General features: G+C 42.6%; 1 protein-coding gene across 1 annotated transcript in view; it reads right to left on the bottom strand.

Moving 5' to 3' along the window:
* LOC307050133 (aromatase) overlaps positions 1-23,877 on the bottom strand; it is a gene marked incomplete at its 3' end in the record, with an annotated part of 86,098 nt that overhangs the window by 30,559 nt on the left and 31,662 nt on the right. The window lies entirely within an intron of this gene.

The following is a 23,877-nucleotide window of genomic DNA, read 5'->3' as shown; positions in this document are numbered from 1 at the left end:
TTGCCTAATTCACCATTTTTATTCCTATATGTTTGGTAGGTTGGTTTTGTTTTCAATCTTGGAGAAGTGGCCTTATGAGCAAATGTCCTATGGGGCCCATCAGCGCACTCCCCTCTGGTCACCCAAGCAGTAAGATTTAGTGGTGCCCTCTATGTGAACTGAGTGGGTCTGTCTGTTGTGGCAGGCTGACTACTGTAGACGTGGTGGTTGGTGTAGCTGCACCTGTGTCAGGTTGGTTGCCAGGCCCTGCCTTGGGCATAGGCTGCCCCCTGTAGGTGGGCAGGGCCGTGTCATGAAATGATTGGCTGCAGAGCCCTGGGAAAGGGGGTCCTTGGGCTAATGCTGGTCTAGTGGTGGGCAAAGCTTTGTCTTGGGGTGGCCAGCAGTAGGTTCAGGGCTCCCAGAGTTGGATCCGCCTGTTGATTGGTGGGGCCATGGCTTAGGGGTATCTGGGCCTGGTGTACGCCCACTGGTGGGTAGGGCCAATTCCTGACTTGTGTGACCGTGGGCTCCGGACTTACCCAGAGCTAGTGATACCCCACTGGTGAGTGCACCAGACCCCAACACAACTGGCTGCAGTGCCATGGTTTTCCCAGGGCTATTGTCCACCCAGTGATGGGTGAGGACAGTCCCAGGCCTAGGGGTGACTCACTGGTGGGTGGCTCTGTGTCTGGATTCAAGGTCCTGAGTTTCTGTTGCAGATGTTAGCTGGCTGGTGGGCAGTGGCAGGGCTGAGGAGGGGCCTCAGGGCTAGTGCTGACCCTCTGGTGGGCAGAGCTGGGTCCCAGGGTCTCTGGCTGCAGTGCCCTGGGTTTCAGGAGTGGGCGTCAACCTGAGGGTGGTTGGGACCAGTGCTGGGGCCTACCTATGGTTGGTGAGGATGGATTTAGGGCTAATGTAGGCCTTTGGTGTATGGGCCTGGGTCTGATGGCTAGTGTCAGGGTCCTGGGGCTTTGCTGGCCTATTGGTAGGTAGGGCCAGTCCTGGAGCTACTGGGTACGCAGGGTGTCCTTCGGCAGCAGGCCTGCTGGTGAGTGGGGCAGTATCCCTGCCCAGCTAACTGCCTGGACTGGGGCTTCCCGGGACTGAGGCAGACTCACAAGTGGACAAGGGCAGGTTACTGCACTAATAATCTAGACAGAGAATTCCACAATGGTGATTAGCAGCACCAGTGTTCTCTTAGTGGGATGTGCTCTCATTAGTGACTGCTGCCAGTATCTAAGTTCCTAGGCTGAGTTTCAGTTGCCTCTTGCCTCTCTGGGAGGCTCTCTAAGATCAACAAGTGGGTTTGACCCAGGCTTCTTTCAAATTACTTCTTCTGCCCTTGGACTTGGAGCATGTAAAATTTTATATGCACCTCTTAGGACTGGATTCTCTATTCTCCACAGACCTCTGGCTCTCCCAAAAGTAGCCCTACTGGCCTTAAAGCCAAATGTTCTGCAGGATAGAGAACCCAGAAATAAAGTGCATTGACCATGCACTTGTGGCCAATTAATCTACAACAGAGGAAGCAAGAAAATACGATGGAGAAAAGACAGTCTCTTCCAAAAGTGGTTCTGGGAAAACTGGACAGCACAGTAAAACTGGACAGATACATGTAAAAGAATGAAATTAGAACATTCTCTAACACCATATACAAAAATAAACTAAAAATGGATTAAAGACCTAAATGTAAGATCGGATACTGTAAAACTCCTGTAGGGAAACATAGGCAGAACATTCTTTGACATAAATCGCAGCAATATCGTTTTGGATCTGTCTCCTAGAGTAATGAAAATACAAACAAAAATAAACAAATGGAACCTAACTTAACTTAAAAACTTTTGCACAGGAAAGGAAACCATAAACAAAGCAAAAAGCCCACTTAAGGAATGGGAGAAAATATTTGCAAATGCTGTGACCCACAAGGGATTAATTTCCGTAATATACAAACAGCTCATGCAGCTCAATATAAAAAAAACCAAACAACCCAATCAAACAAATGGGCAGAAGATCTAAACAGACATTTCTCCAGAGAAGACGTACAGATGGCCAACAGGCACATGAAAAAATGCTCAATATCACTAATTATTAGAGAAATGCAAATCAAAACTATAGTAGGGTATCACTTCACATGGGTCAGAATAGCCATCATGAAAAAGTCTACAAATAATAAATGCTGAAGAGGTTGTGGGGAAAAAGGAACCCTCCTACACCACTGTTGGGTGTGTAAATTGGTGAAGCCACTATGGAAAACAGTATGGAGTTTCCTTAAAAAACTAAAAATAGAGCTAACATATGATCCAGCAATCCCACTTCTGGGCATATGTCCAGAGAAAACTGTAATTCGGAAAGATACATGTACCCCAATGTTCATAGCAGCACTATTTATTAGAATAACCAAGACATGGAAGCATCCTAAGTGTCCGTTGACAGATGAATGGATAAAGAAGATGTGGTATATATATACAATGGAATCTTACTCAGCTGTAAAAAAAAAAAAAAAATGAAATAATGTCATTTGCAGCAACATGGATGGACCTAGAGATTAACATACTAAGTGAAGTTAGTATCAAAGACAAATATCATATGATATTGCTTTTATATGTGGAATCTAAGAAAAAGATACAAATGAACTTATTTACAAAACAGGAACAGACTGAGAGACATAGAAAACAAGCTTATGGTTACCAAAGTGGCAAGGTTGGGGGAGGGATCAATCCCAAAGGGGAGTTTGGGATTAAAATATATACACTACTATATATAGAATAGATAGCCAACAAGGACCTACTGTATAGCACAGGGAACTATACTCAATATCATGTAATAACCACTAATGGAAAAGAATCTAAAAAAGTATATACATATAAATCAACTATATTTCAATAAAAACTAAAGAAAAAATTAGTAAGTTTGATTTTAGCCATTACAAAAACAGAGAAGTTCTGGGGGGGGCTCATCTTCTTGGTGTAGAACATCCAGCTGGGGAGCCCAATGTGGGGTTCAGATGCCTGACTCATTGGGGAAGACATCTGCAGTCATAACTATCCTCTCATTACACCTGGGGTATAGAGATCTTACACATGTCTCCCGTCCCTCCTACCTGTCTCGTTGTGGTTCCTTCTTTATATCCTTAGTTGTAGAAGATCCTTTCTGCTAGTCTTCAGACGTTTCTCACCAGTAGTTGCTCTGTAAATAGTCGTAATTTTGGTGTGACCCTGGAGGAAAGGAGTTCAGGATCTTCTTGGCCACACCCTCCTTCCTATGAGATTGAAGGAATGTGTGAGGATTCTGTAGGCATTCCTTTTGTTAATTTCAATGTGGGCTCTGGCTGGCAGCCCTAAGCAGCCTGAGGGCCACTGGGAAGAAGGTAAGAATGTGCAGAATGGGGGAGAATTTGGGAGCTGGTTGGGCCAGGCTTGGTCTTGGAAGCAGAGATGATTGGGCCCCAGGAAGAAAGGGGTGCAGGCCAGCCACAGGCAGGAGGGAAGAAGGAGCAGGGGCCCAGGGTTAGCTAGGGAAGAGGAGAGGAGGGAGGTCCCTCAGGAGAGCTGATTTGGGGAGCAGACTGAGGCCAAAATTATTCCAATGCCTAAGAATGAACAGAAGGTCTAGGAGAGTCCTAGTGCTGTCATGTGTTTCTGAAGTATGTTGTACTTATATCCTCAAGTGCTTTTGTTCTTTTTAAAAAATTTATGAAATATGTGGGCACACACACACACAGAGTAATTTGCCAACCATGGACACCCCTCCTATTTGCCACATTGGCTTTAGAATCCCTACCCGTCGCCTTAGAGAACTAGAACTGTACAACTAAGTCCAAGCCCTCACCCCCTCTTTTCTCCGCAGAAGTGCCTGTGCTTCAGAACTCAGTCCTCCATCCTTGTGTGCATGGTTTTAAATGTGCCCCCGTCCCCTGCAGGAACTCTGACGGGAGTGTCTGTAATCAGAGTCCATGGCACTGCAGAGAGAGCCAAGGCTGGATACACAGGATCAGAGACAGGTGTTTCTGGGTAGGAGGGGTTGCTCAGGACATGGAAGCCTTGGGGAGCTCCAAGTGCCTGAGGACATGCGGAAGCAAGGGGTCTTGAGGGCTGGCACTTGGGAGACCAGGGCTGTGGAAAACCTGTAGGTGGTGGGTCTGTAGGGGTGGATTTCCCCAGTGAATTGCAGGGAGATTGTGGTGTAAACCCTCCCAGTGACCTCATGTGTGACCCCTTTCTGTGACCCATAGGCCATGGGAAACATGACAAAGATAATGAAATGCCCGGAAACCAGTGAAGGCTCTGCAGTGTGCATGTGCTGGTTGGTGTGTGTGGTGCAGGAGGTGGGGAAGGGTACCGTGGGCTTCTGCTTACTCTCCCAATGCTGCTCTCAGCACAGGAAGGGATGCATCTGGGCCTCTTGCCCTGCTTTTCTCTTTTTCTCAAACGCTGGGACTGAAATGTAGAGGGCAGAGACTTGCACGTGTGTGGAATAATTAGTGACCCAATTATCCCATTTTATTGAACCAAAGACACTCACCAACACTGTGTCAGGCACTGAGCAGTGTACAGAGGTGACCAGTTCAAAGTTTCTTGCCCCAGGAGGTTCACAGTGTCTGGGGACAAAGGCCTGGGTCCCAGCCCCAGGTAGAGGCTGCCACGGGAGAGAGATCCAGGCCAGTGTGAAGGACCACAAATGTGTAGGAGGTTCCTGCTGATGGGGTGAGAAGAGCTTCCCCAAGGAGAGGCACTGAGACAGGAGAAGACTTCGTTGGGTACAAAGGGGCTTTTAAGCTGAGAGTCAGCAGGAGTGAAGGCAGGAGGGGATGAAAGGTACATGGAGGTGGGCGCATGAGTGATGAGCTGGAAAGGAGCAGCTTTGGTGACAGAAATGGCCAATGGGCAATCCTTGGAGTCCCCCACCCATAGGGGCCCCTGTAGGCTTCTTGATGGCATTGTGTGGGGTGAAGGCAGTTGCAGGCCTCAGCAGCCTGAGTAACCAGGAGACCCCCTTAATGGGAACTCATGGATTTTACTACTTATTAACTTCCCCTGCTGGCACACAGGATCTTAGCAGCTATTTCAAGGTTCCCTTTTCCCTCAAAGATTTCTGGGCATTCTGGGTGTGTCTGATGTGATGCCAGGCCTTTGCTGATCCATAATGAGGATCCCTGTGCTTCTCCCTATGGCTTCCCACTGAACCCTAGTTTGCCAGTGAGTCAGAACCCCAGTTGTATACATGGTTAAAGTCTTTTCTCATAAGGTCTTCAGGTCCATATCTTTCAGGAGATGCAACTAGATGCTGGGATGCTTCACCTCACACCACCCATGAAAGGTTTCCAAATCTGCTTTTGGCCCCAGCTGGAACTCCTGATGCAGAGGAAGAGAGGGAGGGTGGGCAGGACACAACCTTGGTTGAGCACATGCTCTAATGGCAGGGTCAGGGCCTCTTAGGCCATCTCATTGCATCCAATGTGTGGGATACATTCTATGCTCATTTTTTAGATGGGGAAAGTGAGACTTAGTATATCCATGATAGGAAAACTTGTACAGCTGGAAAGCAGCAGAACTGGCCAGGTCTATCTGTCTCCGGAGCCCCTTCCATCACACCTTCTTGTCTTTCTTCTCCGCTTACCTCCCAATGTTGTAGAGAAGGAAGTACAGCTGGCAATATGGTCACACACAGTTTCTGAGCCAAGACTGGCATTTGGGGAGCTCTCTACTAGCAGACCTTTGTGCTCCTCCCAGCTCTCCACAGCCCTTCTCTGGGCCTCAGGTCTCTGATCTATAGAATGGAAGTGTTATTCTGCTCATCTCCGTGGTCCTTTCAGCGGTGACAGGTCGTGATTTGTGCTCTGCCCCGCCTCACCCTCATCAAGGATGGTCAGGAGACCCTTGAAAGATGCCAGTCACGTGGTGGAGTGCCATGTGCCATGCCTGAGCATCTGGACAGTGGAGAGACTTCCTGGGTGGACCTGGGCTGCTTCCCCAGAAGGAGGAGCCAGCAATGGTGGCTGGAGAATCTGGGGCAGATAAAGTGTTCTGCCTTCAGGTTTGGGGGGCCTTATTTTATGTTCAAACGAGCATATTTTCTTCTTTTTATCCTATACCTAGCCAGCTTTACAGTAGGAAGTAAACAAGCAGGTAGACAAATCTATAGGATATAATTCTGATTGGCAAAAGCAGGGTGTAGCTGTTTTCTAAGGAGACCTGGCTGCCAGTAACCAGCTGTGAGACCGTGGACAAGTCACTTCATTTCTCTGGGCCTCTGCTTCCTTTTTTGCTCAGGAGTTGCCTGGATTAGGTACTGGGTGGTCTGACATTGCTTGGCTTTGTGAATGAAATGGTAAATATGAGTAGCATCAGGGCCAGCTCCATGGGCATGTGAAGTGTGCCATTACATGGGGTCCTGTACTTAGAAGAGCCCCACGCTTGGGTTAATGTTCTGCTCTTACTGTTTTGATTTTAATACTTTTTGTTGTTGTTGTTGTTTGAGCAAAGGGCCTCAGATTTTAATTTTGCTCTGGATCCCACAGATTGTGAAGCCGGTCCTGGCTGGCAGTGCCTGTCCTCTGTTTCAAGGGCCTGGAGCCCTCTACCAAGTTGTGAGGTGGGGATGTTTCCCCTGGCCATTCATATGACCTTTCGAATCCTCTTCTGTCACCGGGGAGCTAAGGCCTCCTGCAGACACGGGCTACTACTTCAGGGTCTACATCGTGTCCTTCTGCATGTGCCCATCTATGGCTCCCCCCACCAGCACCCACACTTCTTCCCACTCCTTTTAGTGACCCAGGCTCTGTGCTTTCCCATGGTAGGGGCTTAGTGAACATTTGTGGACTAAGTAGTTGTCTAAAGGTGTGATTGGTTAGTGTGTTAGTGAAACAGCTCATCAAATGTCCTGGTGGAAGGTGCCCTGGTCTAAGAATCAGTTCTGGGCTCTGCTCACAACACTCCCTGAGCCTCCTTTGCCTAAGGAGCAAGAGAGGGGCTTGGGGAGATAGTTGGAGCTCTCCACCAGCACTGCCACTCTGAGACAAGCCTTTCCGGCACCTTTACTGTCATGTCACCAGGTCCAGATGACACAGACACCTGTCCAGGAGAAAGTCACCTCAACTGACCAAATGACAAGAGGTCGTACGTGTTCTCCTCTGGTAGACCTCTGGGGACCCACATGTCATATAGGAGCAGGATGTAATGCAGTATTGAGGAGAGAAATTAGGGAGGAGATAGAGGTGGTGTAGAGATGAGAGTGATTTCCTAAATTCCATTTTGAAGTCAGTTTTCAAAAGCAGAGACTTGGAGGATACCCCTCTCCCCACCAAGACACACCAGATGGTGAGAGACAGGAAATGTCTATCCAGAATTCCATTTTTCAAAGACAGAATCTGGAAGGTAATTTCCTGGCCTCCTGCTCTCAGGGACTGGAAGCTGAGTTCATGTTCTTCATGGCATCAAGCAGGCTGGGCAGACACAATTTTGACTTGCTGTTTACTTACAGTTTTGTCAGTGAAAACAGTTAATCGATAGTCAATCTGAGGAAGAGATGGAAAATTTTATTCGAGCCAATAATCCTGAGGATAATAACCCAGTAGACAGTCTCTCCAAGAACTCTGAGAACTGTTTCAAAGAGATACAGGGAGAGGTCGGTGTACTTGGGATTTTGGCAATGGTGTACATGAAATGAAGCAGTCATCTCAGTAGAAGATTGCTAGTATTCATGAGGAACAAACAGTTAATGGCTTCAGTGCTTTTCTAACTATGGGAAGATATAAGAAACTGGGTTAATAAAAAATTTCTGTTGAAAATATCCAACTATCTAAAGTCTTGTTCTGCCAGTTTTCCCTTAGCATAGAGTGCCTTACCCTGGTCCCCACCCTGAATTCCTTTCAGGGTACATTGCATGTCAGTGATGGCAGTGGCTAATAATTTGATTCTTGTAGAACTGGATAGTGGGTAACATTCTTTATTTTACAGTCCCTTCCGTTTATTTAGGTTTTAATTTCAACCAAGGTTTGGAAGCATTTCATGACCAGTTTGTCCCAAGGGGCTAGGAATGTTTATGCCCATGTCAGGTGAGGATTTCATTGATAGGCCACTTATTACTGGACTAGGCCCTGTTAACAGTAGCCAAAAGCTTCTGGACTGCCTGTCTTACTAGTCCATTATGGTCTAGGAAATGGTTCCCTCTTGTTGCTTCTTCTCATATCTGGAGTTACACTATTAAAGTCATTGATCTTATAGGACTGTATATTTGGTCAATAGATTCAAGTCATCTAATCATCAATAATTGTATCTGAGGCTCAATCACACATTTGGTAATGCAAGAAATAATCATCTTCTAAAAGAGGCAGAGTACAAGTAATATAGCTAATAATATTAATAGGGTCACAAGTAAGTAGTTAAGCTAAGAACTTCTGTTAGGTATGGCCCAGTGTCTCCCCAGGTCATCTGACCAGTGTGATCATCAACTGCTATCTTTAAGGAAAATGATATAATGTCACTGTACATAAAAATTACCAAGATATCCACAGGTAAAAAGTGAGTAGTGGGTCATTGTGACACCTCACAGCATTGAGAAAGGAATGTTATCTTCTAAGGAGTTACCTGGTTGACGTCAGAAGAAGAAAAAGGGATCTTTATGGTTAAGCAGGTATTTTTGCCATTAGGGAGGTCTGGTTAATGCATAATGCAGATGCACAGTGAACACTAGAGAGGAGGAAAGGGGCCAAAGGGCAGAGAAAAAGCTTTATGTTGAAATTTTTCTAGTCTTGCCTTAAAAATGTGAATTTTTATTCACCAACATCAGTCAATTTACTCTTGAGGTTTAAAGTGAACTCAGAAAGCAGTTACCAGCAAAATCATCTCCTTTATTTCAAGGGATTACTTACAGAAATCTTGCTTTAATATACCAACCATATCTCCTCACAGGAGGGCCTTAGTCGTATTTCACTCCAGGGGAAGCTCTCAATTCCTTTCCTTTCCTATGCTTGTGAAAAAGCTCTTTAACCTCCCAACAACCATCTCCCCTGACATCTGAAGGAAAAGAGGTTTGTTTCCTAGTGAGTTTGGTCTGAGAAGGGGCTACACTGGGAAAGCATAACTGTTTCTGTGTTCCCTCTGAGTTAAGTCCATGGACATTTGAAAGTCTAGGCTAAAATATCATAAGAAGAAGTTGACTGTGTACCAAGAGACCCCCAGAAGCGCATTGCCATGGTGGATTGACTGTCATCCAAGTTTTAGGCTCTGCCTTGTGGGCTTCCACATATATCTTCCCCACTCAGCACCCATCAGTCCACTCAGGCTGATGGAATTTGCGTGGTGGACTCCAAGCCTGAATGTCAATGTGATAATTGAAAATAAGAAAGTGTAACTGCCAGATGGACTGCACATTCAGGCACTCTCTGTCTGCAGGTATACAGAAATGCAGATGAAAATCACACTGCTTCTTGATGAGCATTAGAAATGGGAATTGCCAACAAACACATGAAAGAATGCTCAACATCATTAATCATTACAGAAATGCAAATCAAAACTACATTGAGGTATCACCTCACACCAGTCAGAATGGCCATCATCAGAAAATCTACAAACAACAAATGCTGGAGAAGGTGTGGAGAAAAGGGAACCCTGTTGATTTGTTGGTGGGAATGTAAATTGATACAGCCACTATGGAGAACAGTATGGAGGTTCCTTAAAAAACTAAAAATAGAATTACCATATGACCCAGCAATCCCACTACTAGGCATATACCCAGAGAAAACCATAATTCAAAAAGGCACATGCATGCCAATGTTCATTGCAGCACTGTTTACAATAGCCAGGTCATGGAAGCAACCTAATTGCCCATGGACAGATGAATAGAGAAAGAAGATGTGGTACATATATACAATGGAATATTACTCAGCCATAAAAAGGAACGAAATTGCGTTATTTGTAGAGACGTGGATGAATCTAGAGACTGTCATACAGAGTGAAGTGAGTCAGAAGGAGAAAAACAAATATCGCATATTAACGCATATATGTGGAACCTAGAAAAATGGTACACATCAACTGGTTTGCAGGGCAGAAATTGAGACACAGATGTAGAGAACAAACGTATGGACACCAAGGGGGGAAAGCGGCGGGGTGGGGTGGGGTGGGGTGTGTGTGATGAATTGGGAGATTGGGATTGACATGTATACACTGATGTGTATAAAATTGATGACTAATAAGGACCTGCTGTATAAAAAAAATAATAAAATCAAAAATTCAAGAAAAAAAATGTCCAAAGTGGTACCTATTAAAACTATGCTATGGTCCCCCCTCCCCAAAAAGAAAGAATACTCAAACAAAATTAAAAGAGAAAGGACAAACACAAAACTGAGAAAAATGCTTGCAACTTGTTTAACTGATAAAGAGCTATCTTCCATAATATATTTCTTTGTTCCATAATTACTTCTTCATATATAAAAAAGCTCCTGCAAGTAAAAATGAAATGGATAAATGATAAGAACAAATAGTTATTAGAAAAGGAAATATAAACGATTTAAACATGAAAAGATGCTCAACTTCAGTGTTTAATAATAGAAATGCAATTAAATGTATGAGATGTCTTTTTTGGTTGCCTTTTGGATTAACAAAGATTGTCAAACTAGAAAAACTAGGGGCTTTATCAAAGATGAAGACTAGTGAGCCAAACAAATGAATTCTATGCTTCCAAGATTCAACCTATACTCTGTTTGGATTTTGGACTTCTTGAAGAAATGTAGATGTCTGTGAAGTAAACTGGCATTTAAAAATAGAGTTTGTGGGTTTCCCTGGTGTTGCAGTGGTTAAGAATCTGCCTGCCAGTGCAGGGGACACGGGTTCGAGCCCTGGTCTGGGAAGATCCCACATGCCACAGAGCAGCTAAGCCCATGCGCCACAACTACTGAGCCTGCGCTCTAGAGCCCAAGAGCCACAACTGCTGAGCCTGCATGCTGCAACTACTGAATCCCATGTGCCTACAGCCTTTGCTCCACAACAAGAGAAGACACCACAATGAGAAGCTGGCGTATTGCAATGAAAAGTAGCCCCCATTCGCCGCAACTAGAGAAAGCCCACACGCAGGAGCAAAGACCCAACACAGCCAAAAATAAATAAATTTATTTTAAAAAAACAGAGTTTGCAACAATACTACAACTGTAATTGTTGCAGGCAAAAATCATCAGTAGATGCTAAAGAGTGGAAAAGTCATGACTGAGATACAGAGTATTTATACAGTTTCAAACTATCTCCCTATAAGCTACTTATTAATAACAAAGTGAGAAGTAGTAACTGTACAGTAGTGAATCCAGTCAGCCACCATCCTGTAAGGAAGCCCAACTTGCCACACGTAGAAGACCTGAATCTCCCAGTGACAGACATCAAGTACGTGATGTATGTGAGTAAAGGAGCCTCTGAATGATCCCAGCCTTTAGATTTCACGTTTTCCAGCTGAGAACTCCAACATCATGGAGCAGAGACAAGCCATTCCTGATGTACCTTGTCCAAATTCCTAAACCCCAGAATCCATGAGCATAATAAATGGCTGATTAATGGTGGTGAGTTTGGGGATTATTTGTTATGCAGCCCTAGTAACTGGAACAGGTGGCGTCTGCCATATTTCTCCACCATAAAGTTACCATTTTCCCTTTGTAAGAAGTAAATAATTTGTAAGGAAGTACTTTGAGACTAGATAAATATCTGTTCCTCATTAAGTTTTCACCCTTATCAAACTAGTTTTAGTGTCCTTTGATGATTTTTTAATTCTACCATTTCTTCTATATTTCTGAATTAGCATTTTTCCATAAGGAAGAGCTTTTCTGTTCACCTATGTATATATGTATATATGTTTGTATCTATTCATAACAGTGTGCTTTCATGGATTCTTACTTTATACAGTGGAATATAACACACTTTTATTACTGATGCTCAAATTGTTGCAGATTTGTCCTGTAGAAGTTCCTTTGAGCTGATCCTGGGTCATTTTCCCAAGTACTCATTGAGCATCTCCTTAGTTTCTGGTACAAAAAGTTGTCCCAGGCTCACCTTGTGCTTTTCATGATCCAGTTCTGGAATACAAGGCTTTTCTCCAAGGAGCCCAGGTCATTTTAGTGAAGGATGGTAGCTAGAAAACAAGACATAAGTGCTAGATGTGTTCATTGCTATTGGGGTGTCATTGCTTTAAGTGCTCTCAGTGGACAGAGCTAGAAAATTATTTACATACCTATTTATCTGTTAAAAAGCATGAGTTCATATGGATACCTCCAGTTTCAATCTATAGCCTCAGGGAACATGCTAATGTTTCCTTTATCCATGTTTGTAACTATTTTCTCTGATAGTAAGAAATCTGGCCCTGAGTCCTCTTAAAAATTTTACTCATTTGCTCAAAACTAGGATACACAGAAAGTAGTTTCAGAGTTACTAACCCATGAACTGAGAAATGGAGTCTGCTAACTGTAGTTCAGCATTTGTTTTCAGTCATTTTTTAGGTAAAATTTATATAGGGTAAAATGCACATAAGTGTACAATCTGATATATTTTGGCACAGGAACACACACATACTCCTCCTACTGATGCATAGAACATTCCATCACCCCAGAAAGTCCCCTCCTGCCTCTCCAGAGTAAACCACTTTTCTGATTTTTTTTCACTATAGATAGTTTTTTCTTTTGTAAAACTTCATGTAAATAGATTCATACATTGTCTACTCTTTTATGACTGGCTTATTTCGCTCAGCATAATGTCTATGAAATTCATACATCATTTATCAGTAGTTTGTTCATGATTATTGCTGAGTAGTATGTATCTTATCCACAGTTCATTTATCTATTTTCCTGGGGGTATTAGTTTGGGTTGTGTTCTTTTTTGACCATATGAATAAACTGCTATGAATATTCTTATCCAAGTCTTTTTGTGGATATACATTTTCATTTCTTTTGAGCAAACACTTTGGTGCAGATGTGCAATAGGTACGTCCTCAACTGTATAAGAAAATAACCTTTCCAAAGTTGTACCATTTTAAACTCCCACCAGCAGTTTATGAGAGTTTCAGTTGCTTCACATCCTCATCAACATTTGGTATTTTCAGTCCTTTTAATTTTAGCTATTCTAGTAGTTTTAATTTTTATTTTTTTGAATGGCAATGACTTGGAGCATTCTTCCCCAACTTTTTAACCGTAGACATCCCCAAGTCTTGGGGTTTGGCTCATTCTCCATTCTCTCTCTTCCTTTGAATTTAGTTCAGGGAGGGAGAATGTATGATTCTTAAGATTTTTGCAGTTAAGCTTGAAGAAATGGATCAGAAAGTTCAAGGATGCTCCTTACATTCCTAATTCACATTTCGATAAGCTTTTATCCATGAGACAAAAGGTTTATAATTAATCATGTGCATATAATTTACTTGGGTTTGTTCTGTTTTGTAAAGCTGATATATTTATAAAGAAAATGAGTATCTGGCATTGTTTACATGCTAACACTTTCAGAGTTTTTATGAAAATTATACAAGTGGAAAGATGAAATCTCATAAAATTTTCCTAGCAGCCTTTTTTATTTTTAGAAAGTTATTTTTAGACTGTTCAAGGCTAGCATCAACATATTGCCAGACCAATAATTGTACTGGGTGTTTTCATAATACTTTCCTTTGTGCATACTTTCAGTATGGCCACCACACCCCTATACGGTATTATCTGCACTTTATAGATGAAGAAATGTGGGCCTCATGAGAGAGGTGAAGCAACTTGCTTAAGATCTCACAGTTGGTAGCAGATCAGGAATTAAAATGAAGGAGTCTGTGTCATGCCCCATGCTGATTCAATTAGGAGCTGCTGGGGCCTCCTGGTGAGCGCAACGTGTTCCTTGGCCCTGAAAGCTTCTTGTTCCTTTGTTTCAAACAGCACCATGGAACATATCAGGGGCCATATACAGCCAGGGACAGGGAATGTCTAAATTCAGATGAGGGCGGTGGTGGTAGACCCCAGAACTTTCAGGCAGGGGCAGATGTCTCAGCTGGTTTCTCCTAGAGAGGGACGCATCTTCAGTTGAGCATAGGTGGGGAGTGGCACTGTGACCTGCACTCTCTGGCCCTCCTTCCATGATGGGGAGCTGAAAGAGGCCCCAGTGTATTCCAAGGACTCAGGAATCTCTGTCAGGCTGGTCAGGGTCTGGATTGGAACATCCAAGAGGGCTGAGCCTACCCTCTACTCCTGGATGCATGGTCAATAAATTCTTCACCTCCCCATTCCTGACTCTCTGGACAGAGAATTTCAGTCATTTCAAGGCAGCCTCCATCCATATTTCTAGGTCCTTCATCTGGGTCCGCATTACAGTGCCAACACCCTTATCCAACTATTTCATTTCTTGTTCTTCATTAAGAGGTTTTAGTGGCATAATAGCTCAGGAAACATCCTCCAGCTGCAATATACAAGTTACTTTCCAAAGGAAAACCTCAACCTGAACACTGATATGTTTAATAATATACTTGTCCAGTGTAGATGTTTCTCAGACTGTGGACATCTTTGACTGGAATTATAGCATGAGAGACAAAGTATGTATTTGTAAGGACGAAAATCTAGAAAATATTTCAAAGAGATGTGGCTTTAGGCTGAAACACGTCAGTTAAAAAAATACAGACTTTCATAAAATAGAAACATTCATGGCCGAATCTAAAAATAGGCTACTTATAGGAATTCCCTGGAGGTCCAGTGGTCAGGACTTGGTACTTTCACTGCTGAGGGCCTGGGTTTAATCCCTGGTTGGGGAGCTAAGATCCCACAAGCTGCACTGTGAGGACAAAAATTAAATAAATAAAGATAGGCTACTTGGGTGTCCATTAAAATACTGTATTTATGGCAAACAGTGTACCTTCCTCAGAAGACGCTGGGGCACAAACCTGAACCTGTCCTCATCTGTGTGTTAGAGGATTAAAAAAAATAAAATCATGATTCTCATGCAAACATAAAACAAATACATGTGAAAGATTTTATCAAATTCACTGATTGAATGAGGGCACTTATAAGATATTGTAACTGGTTCAAAGAAGAATTCAAAAGACCACAGGTTTGTATGGGGTAAAGAAATGTTGAAGTAACTTTGTATATGGATTTGAAACTTGCTGTATTATTTTCTTGGGGGTCCAGAATTTACTTTCATGTCTTTAGTCAAGAATTCTGTGTATTGCTATCCCTTATTTATCATTTTCAGAGTTGTAAAGTAACTAAAGGCAAAAAAAAGCACAAAGCCCTCATAGAATCGAATAATTTGAGAAGGCTCTAACATCCCATTGAAAGGCTATTCAATAATTTCCTTTACTTATTCCAAAATCTTACATGTTTCCTCACACTTGAATGATTTTCTTGGTCATCTTTTCCATTTCCTGGTTTCTAAGAGAGAGTTTTCCCTCTTTGTCAGGAAGCCTTAGATTGTGGGCTGGGAACCAGGCAAGCCTGGGGTTCAGACCTCAATTCTGCATTTACTAGGCATGTGGCCTCATTGAAATTCCTCCTTCACTGAGTCCACTTCTTACAATGGATGTGAGGATTAAAGTGCCTGGTACATAGATAGAACAGAACCAAACCCTTACTTGCTACTTACTCTGTGTGGGACGTGGATCCAAATTTAATGTAGTCAAACCTATCACTACCCCTATTTTAGAGATGTGGAAACTGAGGCACTGAGTGTTTAAGGCACTGACCCAGGGTTATGCTGTTCAGTCATGTGGTGGAGCCGAAATTCAAACCCAGGCCAGCTGGTTCTGCTGCAGCACTCAGCCTTCACTTAGGAAATGAAGGTGCCATGGCACTGCTTAGTTTCTTTTTAAAAATAATTAATTAATTTATTTATTTATTTTTGGCTGCGTTGGGTCTTTGTTGCAGTGTGCAGGCTTCTCATTGCAGTGGCTTCTCTTGTTGTGGAGCACAGGCTCTAGGCGCACAGGCTTCAGTAGTTGTGGTGTGCGGGCTCAGTAGTTGTGGCACATGGGCTTAGTTGCTCCACAGCATGTGGGATCTTCCCAGAACAGGGATCGAACTTGTGTCCCCTGCATTGGCAGGTGGATTCTTAACCACTGCACCCCCAGAGAAATCCCTGCTTAGTTTCTTTAATCCAACCACATCTTGACATGAGTGAGTTGGCTGATTACCCTAGGAAGCCAGCTATGGAGTTGGTGGTCACACCTCACTCCCTGGTCACTCTACCCCTGTTTGGCACTGGGGTGGGTGCCATGTGGCTCAGTGCTCTCCCTGAAACCTGCTGTGTCAAGACCCCAAGATCTGCTTGTGTTGTCATTTGTTTTTATTTTTTTATTGAAATCTAATATAAAACTCGTAGAAAAAGGCACAGCTCAGTGAATTTTCACAAAGTGAATGCATATGCATTTAAGCAGCAGATCAAGAAACCAAACCTGACTGGCACCCCAGAAACCAGCTTGTGCTGTCTGCTAGCCACTACCCCAAGGGTAACCACCACCCTAACTGCTAATACCATAGTGCCACTTGCCTTTGATCCTTATGTAAAGGTAACCACATCATCTGCATTCTTTGTGTCTGGCTTCTTTCATTTAACATTCTGTTTGAGATTCATATTGAATGTAGCTGTAGTTTGTTCATCTCACTGCTGTATGAAAATGTAATTTATTTTCCAGTCTATGAATGATAGACATTTTGGTAGTTTCCAATTCATGGTTCCAGCATACACCTTTTGGCTCACAGAGTTACTACTGCCATTATCTGGGAAAACAAGAACATCCAAAAACTGTTTTTTACTGAGCACACATACAGCATACACATTTATTCATCCCCAGATAGAGCCTAAGGTAGGGCACCTGTGGTGAAGGGCAAATTATTTTTCTTAATTTCAACCCATTATGGTCTGATACTTAAAAAATACAACAAAAATAAATTAGAAAATGAAATGAAAAATGCTCAAATCAGTCTCTATCTCTTCACTGAGACAAGTCCTCTGGTCATGTACTTAAATAATGTGGCTGTGTCACATTGCTGTAAAATGTTTAAAAGCTGACTCTCCATATCTGTGTTTATCTCATTGTGAACTCCAGCTTGTAAATTCTTACTTCTGGATCCTATGGAGATAAAACTAATGTTCATAGTTACAATAGAGATTGGGCTTTTTAAGGAGTTTCTACAAGGTACAAAAGAAGAAAATTATTAGCACTTTATTTGTCAACATCACGTTTACCAAAACACAGTCACAATAAATATGTTTGTTTATGCTGACAGCCAGGGAGCTCTGAGGAATGGTATTCAGCTCTCAGCATCATGAGAAGTATTGTTTTCCTACTTAAAGTAGAACATAGTTACAATATCAGAAAAATTGTCCAACTTTCTGTGTTCATGGCACACTTTGAACTATTAATGCTTTCGATGGCCCATCTAAAATAATCAAAGACTCTGAACACCACTACGGATTTAAACACTGCTTAAGATTGTTACAATAAAATTACAAGGTACAGCAGTCTCGCCTTATCAGAGGTTTTGCTTTCTGTAGGTTCAGGTACCTGCGGTCAACCAGGGTCTGAAAATATTAAATGGACAATTCCAGAAGCAAACAATTCATAAATTTTAAATTGAGTGTCATTCTGATTGCTTGATGAGATCTCGGGTTGTCTGGCTTGGTCCCTCCCAGCACGTGAATCACCCCTTTGTCCAGCATATCCTACCCCATTGATCACTTCGCAGCTGCCTCAGTTTCCATCCACTATCATGTTATCATGATACTTGTGTTAAAATCACCCTTATTTTAAAAGGGTTTAAAATCACCCTTAATAAAGTCCCCAAGTGCAAGAGTAGCAATGCTAGCAAATCGGATATACCAAAGAGAAGATGTAAAGTGCTTCCTTCATGTGAAAGTTTTCAAATTACTAAGTAAAGAAAAAAAACGTATGCTGAGGTTTCTAAGATTTATGGTAAGAAAGAATCTTCTGTCTGTGAAATTGTGATGAAGGAAAAAGAAATTCATGCTAGTTTTGCTGTCTGATCTCAAACTGCAAAAGTTATGGCCACATGGCTTCCCTGGTGGGGCAGTGGTTAAGAATCCGCCTGCCAGTGCAGGAGACACGGGTTCGAGCCCTGGTCCGGGAAGATCCCACATGCCGTGGAGCAACTGAGCCCGTGTGCCACAACTACTAAAGCCCCTGTGCCTAGAGCCCATGCTCTGCAACAAGAGAAGTCACTTCAATGAGAAGCCCACGCACCGCAACGAAGAGTAGTCCCCGCTCACTGCAACTAGAGAAAGCCCGTGAGCAGCAACAAAGACGCAACACAGCCAAAAATAAAGAAACAAACAAAAAGTTACGGCCACAATGTGTGGTAAATGCTTATTAAGTTGGAAAAGGCATAAAATTAGTACAAGATATTTTGAGAGAGAGAGAAAAAGACCACATTCACATAACTCTTATTACAGAATATTATCATATTCTATTTTATTATTAGTTACTGTTAATTTCTTACTGTGCCTAATTTATAAATTAATCTTTACCACATGTATGTATACATAGGAAAAAAGCATTGCACATATAGGGTTCAGTACTATCCGAGTTTTCAGGCATCCACTAGGGGTGGTGGATTGTTTCCCCAGGATAAGGGGGGAAGTAGTGTAGTGCACTGTAATTACAACTACATGGTGATGATGTTTCAGGTGGATTGTAAGTGCACGCACAGTTGTGGCTTTGTTCACTTAGTCACCTGGGAAACATTTGAAAAGAATTTTTGTTGCCCTGATGGGGCTCATTTTTTTCAAAGAGCAAGTTTCCACACATCCCTGTGTCCTCGACACAGTCCCCCGGAGTTCCTGTCTTTTCCTCTCAGAAGTGATAGCCCCTTGGGCTACACTGAATCACACTCCTTCTCAGCTCAGCATTCTGTCTAGAAAAATCACTGAAATCACATGCAACAAAGACATTTCACACAAATGTGACTGCTCTGTGGTGAGGGATTTGAGGAACCAGAAGCTGCAGTACAGGATGGAGCAGCCCTGGTCCCAGCATCTGTAGATGAGCCTCAGACAGGAACCTTCCTCAGCACAGCATTAGGGGCACCTATTTCTTCATCATAAAGCACCAAATTCATAGATACCAGCCAAGTTTTAAAAGACTAACCACAATAGAGATATAATCTAGGTGCCACATCCAGCACCCTGGGAGGAAGTAATCAGCCTCCTGAAGGATGGAAGACCTGGTAGCTAGTGAGAACCCTTGGTTTTGATAGACATTAATAAATGTTTTCATTATATTGTCTAGTAACTTGAGATTTAGGGAAATAATTAAAATGGAATCTTCTAGGAGAGCATTAACTGACAATATAATTTTAGGGTCACCCTCAAGCTATGTCAGTTCAAGCAAAAGTAAGAGAATCACTTGAAAATTATATGGAGCAAATAGTTGGAAAAATATATAAATTTTCAAAGTCTGTCCAAGGCTGCTGAGGATAACTGGGTTCCCAAATAATTCCATTTACTGTTTTATACTCGGACAGTCCTGTGGTTTATGGTTTAACTTCCCTGTGCTTGTCCATTTTGTGCAGAAGTTGGGTCAGCACCAGGTCTCAGCACACTCTGCTTCTGAGGGTCCAGGATAACCACCTTCAGCCAGCACCTCCTGGTCCTTCCTCTTTCCCATCCCATGACCCACCCTGGTCCTCTCACCAGCTTCCTTGTACTCAATGTGTCCTCTAGTTTCTTCATCCCACACTCTCCATCTTCATAGGTTACTTTCTCCACCGTGGTCCTTCAACATCTTCTGCCCTGAGGCAAGTATTCAAATCAGAAAGGTAAAGCCCTTACTAAGGAATAAAAGCTGATGTTTATGTTGGTTTTTCTTTAACTCTGTAGACCAGATACCAGCTTTGAAAGAATTCCCCACCTGAGTCCCTTCTCTAGAAGGCCAAGTCTCTGAGCAGAGGCAGAAGAAGGAATCCAATAGAAGATTATGGATTAAAAGTGGGGTTTTGGGCTTCCCTGGTGGCGTAGTGGTTTAGAGTCTGCCTGCCGATGCAGGGGACACGGGTTCGTGCCCTGGTCTGGGAGGATCCCACATGCCGTGGAGCAGCTGGGCCCATGAGCCATGGCCGCTGAGCCTGCGCATCCAGAGCCCGTGCTCCGCAACGGGAGAGGCCACAACAGTGCGAGACCCGCGTACTGCAAAAAAAAAAAAAAAAAAAAAGTGGGGTTTCGACCACCTTAACTAATTAGAATGGCTACTATCAAAAAATGGAAATGAACAAGTGTTGATGAGGACGTGTAGAAATTGGAACTTTGTGCGCTGCTGGTGGGAATGTAAAATAGTGCAGCCACTATGGAAAATAGTATGGCTGTCCCTCCAAGAATTAAAAATAGAATTACCATATAATCCAGCTATTTATCTTCTGTATATATAGCCAAAAAAATTGTAAGTAGGGACATGAAGAGATATTTATACACCCACTTTTTTTTTATAAACATCTTTATTGGAGTATAATCGCTTTACAATGGTGTGTTAGTTTCTGCTTTATAACAAAGTGAATCAGCTATACATATACATATATCCCCATATCTCCTCCCTCTTGCATCTCCCTTCCACCCTCCCTATCCCACCCCTCTAGGTGGTCACAAAGCACTGAGCTGATCTCCCTGTGCTATTACACCCACGTTTATAGCAGCATATTCACAGTAGCCAAAGGTGGAAGCAACCCAGGTGCCCATCAACAGATAAATGGATAAACAAAAGATGGTATATTACAATGAAATATTATTGAACCTTAAAAAAGAAGGAAATGCTGACACATGCTGCAAAATGGATGAACATTGAAGACATTATGCCAAGTAAAATAAGCCAGTCATAAAAGGACAAACACTGTATGATTCCACTAATATGAGGTATTAGATTCACAGGTACTAAAATCACAGAGACAGAAAGTAAAGTACCCAATCAAAAAATGGGCAGAAGACCTAAATAGACATTTCTCCAAAGAAGACATACAGATGGCCAAGCAGCACACAGAAAGATGCTCAACATCACTAATTATTACAGAAATGCAAATCAAAACTACATTGAGGTATCACCTGACACCAGTCAGAATGGCCATCATCAGAAAATCTACAAACAACAAATGCTGGAGAAGGTGTGGAGAAAAGGGAACCCTCTTGCATTGTTGGTGGAAATGTAAATTGATACAGCCACTATGGAGAACAGTATGGAGGTTCCTTAAAAAACTAAAAATAGAATTACCATATGACCCAGCAATCCCACTACTGGGCATATACCCAGAGAAAACCATAATTCAAAAAGACACATGCGGGGCTCCCCTGGTGGCGCAGTGGTTGAGAGTCCACCTGCCGATGCAGGGGACACGGGTTCGTGCCCTGGTCCGGGAAGATCCTACATGCCACGGAGCAGCTGGGCCCGTGAGCCATGGCCGCTGAGCCTGCGTGTCCGGAGCCTGTGCTCCGCAACAGGAGAGGCCACAACAGTGAGAGGCCCGCGTACCGCAAAAAAAAAAAAAAAGACACATGCACCCCAATGTTCATTGCAGCACCGTTTACAATAGCCAGGTCATGGAAACAATCTAAATGCCCATCGACAGATGAATGGATAAAGAAGATGTGGTACATATATACAATAGAGTATTACTCAGCCATAAAAAGGAACAAAATTGGCTCATTTGTAGAGATGTGGATGAATCTAGAGACTGTCATACAGAGTGAAGTAAGTCAGAAACAGAAAAACAAATATCGTATATTAATGCATATATGTGGAACCTAGAAAAATGGTACACATCATCTGGTTTGCAGGGCAGAAATAGAGACACAGATGTAGAGAACAAAGGTCTGGACACCAAGGAGGGAAAGTGGCAGGCGGTGGTGGTGGTGTGATGAATTGGGAGATTGGGACTGACACAAATACACTAATATGTATTAAATGGTTAACTAATAAGAACCTGCTGTATAAAAATAAAATAAAATTTTAAAAAAAGGAAAAAAAAGAAAGTAAAGTAATGGCTGTCAGAGGCTGGGGGTGGTGGAGGAAATGGGAAGTCATTGTTAAATTTTGAGTATAGAATTTCAGTTTTGTTGGATGAAAAGAGTTCAGGAGATCAATATTAGTGATGATTGCACTACAATGTGAATATAATTAATATTTAATATCACTGAACTGTACAGTTAAAGATGATTAAGAAGGTACATTTTGTGTTAAGTGTATTTACCAGAGTAAAAAAAATTTTTTTAAAGGAAAAGAAAAAAAGAGGTTTAAGCTTGTGTCTCCACATCTGTGCATCTCATCAGTGTATTATTACCACTAGCTTGATTCCAGTTCCTTAATAACACAAGGAAGACTTGAAAACTTCATGTGCCAATTTATTTCCTCCAATTTCCCCTGTAATTAATAGAACCATAGTTCATGGGGAAAAGAATAACTAGAATATAGGCCAAGTAGACCAAGTCTGGCCCACATCCAGATGTTTTTGGAGTGAAGTGTTGAAGCAGTCAGCTGAATTCGTCAATGGGCAGAATGTCCTTTGCCATTTCTGCCTCACTTAGCACAGGCTTTCTGAGACACTGTCTTGCTTTATGCTTTAGGACCGGAGCACTGGGGTCAGGCTAGGAACAGAGGACAGGCAGATGACTCCAGGAAGTAAATGCAGTGCTGAACTGAAATTTAGACCCCCATCCCTGGGCTGGTAGTACCACCAGCGAACAGCGCAACATGCTGTGCAGAGTGTAGCCTGAGCCTTCTGGAGGGGATAATGACAGTTGAGTGAGCATGTACTGGGCTGAGAACCAGGAGACTGAGTTCCTTCCTTGTCTTGATGTCCATGAGTTGTGTGGCCTTAGGCAGAATTCTTAACCTCTAAGCCTTTAGGGTTTGTAGATGGTAGATCTTTTTGCTCCAGCAATAACATTCCTTAAGTCCACGAAAACAGTAAAAATCATGTAAAGAATTTCTCCTGAACCCCTGAGATATGATTAATTCCTAACAAGAAAACATGTAATTGTTTCATCCTAATGAACTTAAGTTACCTTTATTTCCATGGTCTATAATTGCAAGGTCTTTTGAAAGGGGTGGGTTGATTAACTCTTTTTTTATTTCCTTTGTTTTCTTGTGATTAACAGAGGTTAATTACAAAGCTTAACAAAGCTTCTTTGATTGCCTTTATGGCCACTTTTAAATTACCTGCATTTGTATCGTTAACAGCTAGAAGCTTTGAGAAAGTATCAGCATTGAGGGTACATCTTCCTGAGACTGAGTAAAAAAGCAGGTTGTTTTATAAGAGCTGTTTCTACCCCTGCTGTTGTTAAATGCTTTTAACCCGAGTGGTCTGACAGGCAACATGCTCATAAAGGTCTCAGAGAGTGCCGATCAGAATGCATATCATTGGAAACATGAGTAGCCAACCGGAAAACCGAAAATGACTTAACAGGTTGTGATGAAGGGAATGTAAAAGCTGGGGCACCATTGGACTCAAAAGGATTAAAATGATCCTGTTTGTAGGTACCTGCATCCAGCAATTCTCTTGGAAATGTCCCATCTCTGGTCATGTAGAGCAAGTCACAGATGATTCATCCAAGGAGGCAAACGAGGCCAAGAGGAGCAGGGCAAGGGCTGATCTGTACAAAAGAAGCAGCCGAAGTTCAATCTTAGTGCTCTCCAGGGTAGGAGTAAGCAATGATAGTCCTCACTTACAATTTTTTATTAATTTGCAGTTTGTAAAAGTTTCTTGCCATTGTCATTTATTATTGGTCTCACATGCAGTAAGAATGGCAGGACAGATTTCTGCATTCAGTGTCTCTCAGCCTTTCCATGCAGCAGAGACAACACTGGATAAGGACCCAGTGCCCCTTGTGCTCTTCCCCTACCCATCTGTCTATCATAGGGAAGCCATTAAGCTTCTTTAAGCCTCAGTTTCCATATTGAGTAGAGTTGAGG

The sequence above is a fragment of the Hyperoodon ampullatus genome, assembly GCF_949752795.1.
Source record: "Hyperoodon ampullatus genome assembly, chromosome: 3".
Taxonomy (NCBI): domain Eukaryota; kingdom Metazoa; phylum Chordata; class Mammalia; order Artiodactyla; family Ziphiidae; genus Hyperoodon; species Hyperoodon ampullatus.
The sequence above is the reverse complement of the archived record's forward strand: the minus strand, read 5'-3'. Positions and strand labels throughout refer to the sequence as shown.